Source organism: Scylla paramamosain, chromosome 27 (genome assembly GCF_035594125.1).
Source record: "Scylla paramamosain isolate STU-SP2022 chromosome 27, ASM3559412v1, whole genome shotgun sequence".
NCBI classification, from domain to species: Eukaryota; Metazoa; Arthropoda; class Malacostraca; order Decapoda; family Portunidae; genus Scylla; species Scylla paramamosain.
In genome coordinates this window covers 3,163,741-3,173,794 of record NC_087177.1, presented here as the reverse complement: position 1 = coordinate 3,173,794, position 10,054 = coordinate 3,163,741, and the positions used below count along the sequence as shown (strand labels likewise).

General features: G+C 48.0%; 1 long non-coding RNA gene across 1 annotated transcript; it reads right to left on the bottom strand.

The window, feature by feature from the left end:
- Positions 1 to 402: 402 nt before the first annotated feature.
- LOC135114046 (uncharacterized) lies at positions 403 to 6,809 on the bottom strand. The gene is made up of 2 exons (XR_010275183.1): positions 5,912 to 6,809; positions 403 to 870 (listed from the first exon to the last, which is right to left on the bottom strand). It is a non-coding gene; the product is annotated as an uncharacterized LOC135114046 (long non-coding RNA).
- Positions 6,810 to 10,054: the final 3,245 nt, after the last annotated feature.

Sequence of the window (10,054 nt, the reverse complement as noted above, 5' to 3'; positions counted from 1 at the left end):
AGTTGAATTTTTCGTACTGTATGTCTTCTTACTCTTTCTTTTTAAGACCTTCAGGAAATCTTCTCACACAGTATCTTTTAGCAGGCATCAATAATTATCAATTACTGAGTCTTTGTTATTTTAATCGCTAGAAATTGTCAATCTGTCAGTCACGAAGCCCGACAACTAGTCTGTGCGTTAACAGACAGACAGACAGACAGACAGACAGACAGAGACACACACACACACACATCGATCATTGGTGATCTTTGGCGGGTGCATTACTGACACAAAAGTTTTGTGCAGTGTTGCCTGTCCTCCTAAGTGCTCGCCGCAACACTCCTATACTTACCTCAACACATAATGGCAGCGTTGTGTCACGATGTCTGTCACGCAAAAGAAAAGAAAAAGCGGTTCTCCAGCAAAGAGAAAAGTAGAACACAACTATATTTTCTTTAACTTCACCGATCACAAATACAATATTGGCAAATGGCATTTCCATGCGGAAGATACTGACACTTATACATTTTCCATCACCAATTACGAAGGGCCAATTGGGTTGTGAAGGGAGGGCTACGTAATATGGCAAGAGAAAGCCTTTCTGAGAACCCTGGCACACCACCTCACTTTTATTTATTTGCATCCGCACGCCCTTCCCTTGGCACTTCCCTTTCCCATCCTTCTCTTCCTTTATTTTGGCTTCCTGGTCTCATCCTTGCGCAGCGCCTTCTTTCACTTCTTATATTTTGTTACCTTTGTAGCAGTATATGTTGCCCTCCTCTTGCTGTATTATTCTGATTTTTATACTGTATTTCTCATACTGTATTTCTCATCTTCTCATTTTCTTGATATCGTCTCCTTTTTTTCTATGGCAGTTTTTTTTTTTTTCTACTACTTATGTTCGACTCTTGACCAGCAGGGGCACAGGAAACGCAGGTAACAGTGCAGGTGTTTATTCACAGAAGGTGTGAACAGAAGGCTGGAGGTAGGTGATCTCCCGGCGCCAGGCCGCGCACTTCAACTTAACACGTATGACTGAAGCCTAGCTCGTTCACTCATACACGTATTCATGCCTCACACAAGTCTCGCTCATTCACTCGTTCACACAACTAGCTAACAACCACACACCTCCCCCGAGACATAAGGAAGATTCCTTATCTTTGTTATGGCTACCGTAACACATGAAACAAAGTTACAATGATTGAAGTACAGAAAACACGGTACATATACACAAAACAAACACAGCGTACAATGAACACGTACGACTAATCGTAGGTGCTACGGTGCCACCGCACCTGCAGTCGTCTCGGCTCCCTACGCTGTCGGCTGCTTCGACGCTCTGGTTGCTCTCGGCCACGGTGTACCCCGTTACCCTGATGCTCCGGGCTGCCGGGATGGTGGTGTTCCTCGTGACCCTGATGCTGAAGCGCTGCACCGCCATGAGCGGTGTGCTGCTCGACAGGAAGGGGAGCAAGAGGTCTGTGTGGGCGTAGGTGTCTTCTATTACGCCACATCACGCGACCGCTGCCCATCTTGATGAGGTAGTCTCTCCTTCGCCCAACAGCCACGATGACACCCAGGCGATCCCAGAGGCCTGTCGTGTGATCTTGAACGTCGACGTGGCCACCGAGGTGCAGGAGAGGAAGAGTACGGGCGGACGCGTCGTGGCGAAGTTTCGCTTTCTTCCTCAGTCGCTCTGCCTTGGCGTCGCACTCATCAGCAGCGCGCTGCCACTGCTGAGCGTATGAGCGATGATGAGCCGGGACACAGGACCTCATAGGATGACCGAAGAGGACTTGTGCTGGTGATCGCCCTTCCGCCCTCGGAGTGTTGCGCAGTTCCAGCAACCCGCGAGCGAACGCATCCTCGTCCAGGTGTCCCTGCTGTGTGGTCGTGAGGATCAGCTTCTTCACGGACTTGACCGCTGCCTCGGCGTGACCATTGGAGCGTGGATAATGAGGTGAAGATACACGATGCTCCACCCCCCATCGAGCCAGGAAGCGCCGTACCGATGAAGAAGTGAACTGCGGTCCACCGTCAGTCCTCAGGAGAACAGGCACGCCCGTGTCGGCGAACACACCCCGAAGGACACGAACGAGCTGATCAGCCGATGCTGGACGTGAGCATGCAGACACGTGAGGCCACCCAGACAAGCGATCTACATACACGAGGTATGTACGGCCTGCTGCGTGGAAGTAGTCTGCAGAAACTGACTCAAACACCCTGCTGGGTGTGTCCGTGTCCTGCCAGAGAGGTTCGTTGGCTTGGCTTGGTAGGAGTGGACGGCATAGTGAGCATCCAGAAACGACGTTCTCAACGTCTCTGTCCATACCAGGCCAGTACACCGTTTGTCGGGCCCGTCGCTTGGTGCGCTCCATCCCCTGATGACTGTCATGGAGTCGCTCTAGTGTTTCTCGGCGGAGGCTGTGAGGAATAAGAAGCCTCGGCCCGTAAACCACCAGGTCGTCGTCTACGGCCAGCAGACTGCGCACCGGCCAGTACGTACGCAAGCGGTGATCGAGGTCGTGGCAATGATCAGGGAAGCCCTCGATGATGACGTTCTTGAGCAAGCAGTACTCCCCGTCTCTTGCTGCTGCGGCACGTACCATTTCCACAGTCTGATCCTGGAGTGGTGCTAAGCGGACGCCGTCCTCATTGGTGGCAGATAACGCTGAGATGACCGCTGAGTGGAGAGGGTCGAGGTCACCAGAAGTAGCAGCATCCTCTTCCTCCACTGGGTCCTGTACTGGAGCACGTGAGAGGGCGTCGGGCACACAGTGTGTCGATCCCTTTTGCCAGCTTGCTGTGAAAGAATACTGAGCAAGCTTCTCCCTCATGCGCTGCAGCCGCAGGTTCTCTATTTCTCCCAACAACTTGCTATTGAGGAGAGGTATCAGCGGGCGGTGGTCGAGCACTAGATCGAAGTGAGGGAGTCCTTTCAGGTAGGTGCCACATTTCCTGACTGCCCAGACGATTGCAGCCATTTCCAACTCTATTACTGCATAGCGGCTCTCTGTGTCTGTAACAAATCTTGACCCGCATTGCACCATCTTCCACTGGTCACTGTGCTTCTGCAGGAGAACGAATCCAAATCCGTGCATCCTTGAGGCGTCAGTCTGTAGCATCGTTGGTAATGATGGGTCGAAGTATGCCAAGACAGGTGGGCTGACGAGACACTGTTTCACCTTCTCAAACGCCTCTTCATGGTTAGGAGACCAGCACCAACTGTTCTTCGGGCGTAAGAGATCTCTGAGGGGTTGTGCAGCTGCAGCCACAGCAGGAGAAAAGCTTCCAAGCTGGTTTGTAAGACCCATGAATGATCGTAAGTCGGTGATGTGCTGTGGTCGTGGGAAGTCAGAGATTGCCTTAACTTTCTTTGAGTCTGTCGTGTAGCCTTGTCCAGAAACAGAGTAACCACAGTAATCTACCACTCTTTCCGCGAATGTAAACTTCTGTGGGTTGAGAGTGATGCCGTGCTGGTCACACCGCCGCACAATCTGAATGACATGGGCTAAGTGCGCACTGTAGGTGGAGTCATAGGCCAGGATGTCGTCCACGATCTTGATGGTGTTAGGTATGTCGCCGAGAGCTTGGTCTCCTCGACGGTTATACTCGTCTCCAGACGAGACGAGACCCATAACCGCTCGCCGAAACTTGTACCGACCCCAAGGTGTTATGAAGCAGGTTAAATCCTGGTCTTCTTCTCTAATGGGGACTTGAAAATACCCCATCTTGGCATCAAGAGTGGTGAACCAAACTGCTCCGGTCCCGATCGAGGCGATGGCGTCATGAGGTGAGCGCACTGGATACACGGGCCTCTTCACGTAACGGTTGAGTCGTGTCAGGTCAACACACAGCCTTACACCAGATGTCTTTTTTGGGACAGGCACGATGGGGTGGCACCATGCCGTAGGGTAGTCCACACTCTCGATGATTCCCTTGTTAAGCAGCTCTTCCAACTGGCTCTTAATTTCTTCACGCCAATTGTAAGGGATTGTACGAGATGCTGTTACGGCGAAGGGTCGAGCGTCGTCTGTCAACTCGATGGCCATGGATCCACCAGCCATTGCACGTAAACCTTCCTTTGCTTCGAAGACGCTGGGAAAGGCCTTGATCACAGCAGCAGCGTGCCCCGCACGCTGCTGTGGCGTTGGGTCGTAGGAATGAGGCCAGCTGATCACTTCTGTGGGCGTAGATAGAGGTGGCTGCGAGGCGGTCGGGTACTTGATGGAGCTGTTGCCGGTGTGCTGTTCTTCCCTGCGTAGCGGTCGGATTTGAGCCGGAAAATCTTCGGGGAGGATTCCGAGAGCGATGGAATCGTACCAGCTAAGCAGCGCCCCCTTCACCTCCTTCACCACGCTCACAACAGTCTCAGCTTCCCTGTCGCCCAGTTGCAAGTGCGACGAGAAAGTTCCTACACAGGTGAGGGGGTGATTACCGGCAGCATAAAGTCCATCACCATCAGCGGGCGCCAAGCTGGAGGGCGGGATTCCAAGGAATGTTGCCGTGTCGAGGCCAATAACGGTCGTTTCGGCCCCAGAGTCAGGAGTCCACGTAATCTTGTCTCTTCCAGCGGGATGTGTGGCGGTAATGAGCACCTGGGGCGCAGGTCGTGCCGTCACCGTCTTTGTGTATACGCCTGATAAGAGCTGGTATACACTGGCACTGGCTCCCCGCCTCGGGCCTGCACCGCGATGAGGAGAGACAGTTGAGGAACTCCTCGAAGCTCCTCGTCGTTTCCTCACTGTCTGCTGACATACACTCGCAAAATGCCCTCTTTTCCCGCAGTTACGACACACTTTATCTATTGCCTGGCATCCCCTTTTGTCACTGCGACAATCTTTGCCACAACGATAACAGCCCGTGGGGCTTGAGCCCCCGAAACTGCCCTTCCTGTAGTTCGAGACAGCGTTCACACCATGGCTCGAAGAGTGAGAGCCGCCCCTTAGTACTGCACTACACTGGTTAGCGCTCTCTGATGCTCTGCAAATATCTATGGCGTTTTCAAGGGTGAGTTTCTTGTTTTCCAGCATGCGTTTCAGAGCCACTTCGTCTCGTGTCCCAACGACAATTCTGTCACGCAGCTGATGGTTTATGCACTGGTCGCAAAAGTCACAGAAATTGGCGATTTCCTTTACAGCACATAAAAAGTCGTCAAAACCTTCTTGCGTTTCTTGCACGCGGGAGTAGAAGTCTCTTCTATCCATGATGATGTTGCGCTGGCTTCGCAGGTACTCACACATTGCATCGAGGATGGTTCTTAACTCCGCGTCTCTCGGTAAGCTTATCCCGTAGCGAAGTGTACGGGTCCACTCGTCGTCTAGGACAGCAGCGAGTGCCGCCCTCTGCTCAGCCAGGGAGAGACAGTCTATCCTGGCGAGGGTTACGTATCCTTCAAACTTATGGCGCCACGTGTCGAACTCACGTAAAGATGCTGACGCCGTTAAGTGAGGAATGATGGTGGCGGACGTCGGGAACCTCGCGCCCTGGGTAGACGTGCTGCGGGCTGTGGTTTCGCCTTCATTGCTCGCCGTGGTGCGACTGGGAGCTTGTGTCCCCACTCTCTCCAGCAGCTGGGTTAAACGCTCCTCGCGAGCCTGACTCTGCTCCGACTGTCGCGCTAGCAGGGCAGCCAGCGCCTCCAACTGCTTCTCCATTCTGCGCCGTACCCACTGCAGCCTTGTCCTGATCCTACTCACTGCGCCATGTTCGACTCTTGACCAGCAGGGGCACAGGAAACGCAGGTAACAGTGCAGGTGTTTATTCACAGAAGGTGTGAACAGAAGGCTGGAGGTAGGTGATCTCCCGGCGCCAGGCCGCGCACTTCAACTTAACACGTATGACTGAAGCCTAGCTCGTTCACTCATACACGTATTCATGCCTCACACAAGTCTCGCTCATTCACTCGTTCACACAACTAGCTAACAACCACACACTTAACATCTACCACTGTAACCTCACTCAAGTCCCACCCACTCCTGCTGGACGCCTGACGGAGTGCCGCCAGTATGAAGCCCCTGAAGCCTGCAAGACGGTATTTCCTGAGCGCCCCACCACAAGGCGACCGTCTCCTCACCGCCCCGGCCTTCCCGGACGCGCCTCGCGGAGGGGTTGGGTTATTAAGAGGCAGCCTGCGAAAGTAACACAATGGGGAGCAGCCGACCCTCGCCTTTCCTCTCCGTCACGCGACCTTTGTTGTCACCAAAGGCAACGTTAAGCATTTTTATTCCTCAAAAGGACACGACATTTAACTACCGAGCCCCACGGAATAATTATGCTAATGAGATCATACGGGGCGGCGGGGTCTGCGAGGTGCGGTAAAAAGACACATCCTTCACCACCAGTTTTCCAAGGTAATTGTGGGAGGAAGTCTTCATTTTTTACTGCCTGGCCGCGACGGGTTGCAGGGAGCCGCCGTCACCCACACCCTGCCCTTCCCCACCTCCCCTCCCCTCCTCATCCTGCCCCTCCCCTCCCTCCTCCCCACGCTGCTACAGGCGATGTGATGGTTAAGTCACAGAATTCCATGCAACCAAAATATAACTTCAGTGTTCAAGTGATAAGATAGAAGACTTTACACAAGTAACTACATTTTCCACTTTATGTAACAAAGTTTAAAAAGTAAAATTGCTCCAACGTAAAAATACTTAAGAAAAGTTAAAAACACGAAAATGCAATAAATTGCACGCAGTTAACGTTTACTTGAATAAGAACTAACCTTTGCTATTGCATTATTTTCAATATCAGGGATTGTAAACCTTCATTAGTACACGGTAAAGAAATTCTAGCAAAAAAAAATAATGTGCAATAATTTGAATACATATATGATTCATGATTCTTGATTTATGCTTCATATTTCCAGTTCTATTCAATTATGCCGGGAAAGTAAAAAGCAATAATAATAAAATAAACCTAAATGAAATTTTACAAAACCATTCCACTTTAAACCTAAAAAAAAAGCAAGAACGAAACAAAAGAAAACACACACACACACACACACACACAGTCAGCAGAAAGAGGTAAATGCCGACTATCACCATCTGTTGCAGCAACTGGCTAGTGGCTGCACGAATTTAAGGCACAACCAAAACTTTTGCGCCCAAACAAACGTTGCAAGGGTACTGAGGGACAAGAACACACACACACACACACACACACACACGGGGAAAACAGTACAGAATATGTATGCTGTGTGGCTCTGAAAACGAGTAATAAATGCAATAATGGTGAAAGGAATATAGAGGAGGAAGAGGAGAAAAGCCCGGCCGTCATTCCCCTTCTCAATAATCTTGTATCCGTCAGTCTCCTCTTTTCTCATCGTATTTTCTTCCTTTTATGCTCTTGTCATTTTTCATTTTCTTATTCCTACCCTTCCCTCACTGCTTGTCCGTTAGCTTCTCCCTACCCCCCTTTCTCTCTCTCTCTCTCTCTCTCTCTCTCTCTCTCTCTCTCTCTCTCTCTCTCTCTCTCTCTCTCTCTCTAGTACCGGCGGTTACTTTGCTGCATTATCGACATTTTCATCGCTGCTTTTCTTTCCTTTTTCTTTTTTTTCCGGTGAATTTTTCGATGCTTTGATTTTTTTTTTTTTTTTTTTTTTTTTTTATCAAAGGAAGCAAAAATAATGAAGTACATTTTCGCTCGCTCACTTCCGACGACAATACAAGTTCAAATTAATAAAAAAAATAAAAATAAATAAATAAATAAATAAGCGATTTGCTGCTTCTGTTCAGGTTATCAATTTGAGTGACATGTAGCTATTGATGTTTTAGTTTTCTTTTTTTATTCTTTTTTATTTATTGCCTTTTTTGTTTCTTTATTTCGTTACAGCGGTGACCACGAGCACTGAGAGACACTGTTACATGAGTTAGCAGACAACAGTGTGAGGCCTTGTATCCACGGAAGGGTACATGGGAGACCACAAGCATCCCCCTTCATACTGTGCATACTGCAAGCTCTTAGGGAAGGGCGGTGCCACTCCCCAGCGAACACACGAGCACAAACACGGCGGACACTTATGGCAGAAGTTATTCTATATTACTGAACAGATTATACGTGTAAATGTAAATGTAACATCGCAAATGCAACACGGAACAAGGGAGACTGTTGGACGACACTGCTACTACTACTACTACTACTATTGAGCAAATTACAAGAGTGGAACTTTTAACTAAGGATGAATGCGAAAGCCACAAAGCATTTCATAAATTTCAAGACACTCGGCCTCCAATTTTGGATTATTACTTTGACATCTCATTTGGGACTGGCACATCAGTAGGCCTTTATTTTTTTTTTCTTTCTTTTTATTGCCCTTGTCCTACATAAAATAAATAAATAAATAAAAGTAAATTATGCTGCTACTTGTTATCCATACGCACAAACAAAAAAAAAAAATGGAAAATTAGCAAATAAAAAAATCCAACTCAGAAACAGTATAGAGCATCATCATCATCATCAGCAGCAGCAGCAGCAGCAGGAGAGGCGAGGCGAGGAGGGCAGCACGCCGTGGACCATCGTGCTGGCTAAGAACACCAGCGGCCACAATGAGCACAGTGATTTGTCCCTTTGAGTCCCAGCCAGTCGCTCGCCCGTCGCCCCAGTCACTCGGAACGGCTCCAGCGATTGATCTCCAGCCACCATCACCGGGCGGGGGAGGCGCGGGAGAGGCAGAGAGAGGGAGGCACATGGGAGGGATGCAAGAACTATTTGAGGAATATATGGATTGGTTTACAAATCAATGTGTGGATGGATGGATGGATGGATGGATGGATGAACAGACAACTCTAATCCTAACTTTTTTTTTATTTTATTTTCTTAATTCAATATTTCCACGTTTTTATTTTACTCCCATAATAATAATAAAGGTCATTGCTACTTTCACAACTTCTATTCTTTCTTTAATTTCTATATTTGGAGGGGAGGGCCAAGCATGGTTAAGGAGGCCTGTCTTATGCATTTGTTTATTTAGTTACGTTTTCCCTCGAGCTACATTCTTGCACGGAACTAATTAAATTTTATGGCATCGGCACCTGAGTTTCTTGGCACTATTCGTACATTTGCAATTCCAACGCAATTCCAGCGTTTTTCGCCTCTTTTTTATATATATATATACTTTGGGTCTCTCTCCCTCTCCTCCCCTCCACCATTAACACAAACAATAAGGTTTACAACGACCAGTTCTTCTCCGCCAATCTTACTGAGCGTGTCACTTACTTTATCAAACTGTGATCGACCAAATTTAATCTAATACAAAATAATTTAATCTACTGTCTGATTTTACCGTCTCTAAAACTTAGAATTACACAGCGCTCTCTCTCTCTCTCTCTCTCTCTCTCTCTCTCTCTCTCTCTCTCTCTCTCTCTCTCTGGCAAGAAGCACACAGCGTTCCTTACGATTTCAAGAGACAAGAGTGAAAGATTAAGACGCCACGAGGGGAATGGAGCATGCAGATCAATAAGCCTTCAGCCCCGCACCGATTTCCTGTACAACATCCCGCCACATAATAAGCTCTATAAACAATATTAGTGATATACTGAGAAGCCATTCCGGAACGTAAGTATATATAGAAACATAATTAACTGCCTTTACCCACTCCTCTTTCCATATACGTGTAATGCAGCATGGGAACAATGGTCTTCATAATAATAATAATAATAATGATAATAATAATAATAATAATAATAGTAATAATAATAATAACAAATCATCTTTTACATATAAAACTGCCACTTGACATCTTTTAACACTACAATTTTTTACGATTATTAATAAGTGTAAAGCTACAATTTTTTACGATTATTAATAAGTGTAAAGCTAAATTATCCACACTATTACTACTAAATAAATTATTCATAAACTTCCCAAGATAGATGCTTGTGGATCAGAGATGACCCAACGCCAGCTTAGTTTTCACCTGTTACTGCAATCTTTACAAGAGGACGCAGCCACCAGGAACTGACAATACAGTAAGCAGTGGCCCTCTCTGGCAGCTGACTCACTGCACACCCACCATGCAGAAGAAATGTACCTCAAAAGACATATCTATTTCTATTTGTGGGAAGATAAACTATCAGGTAGA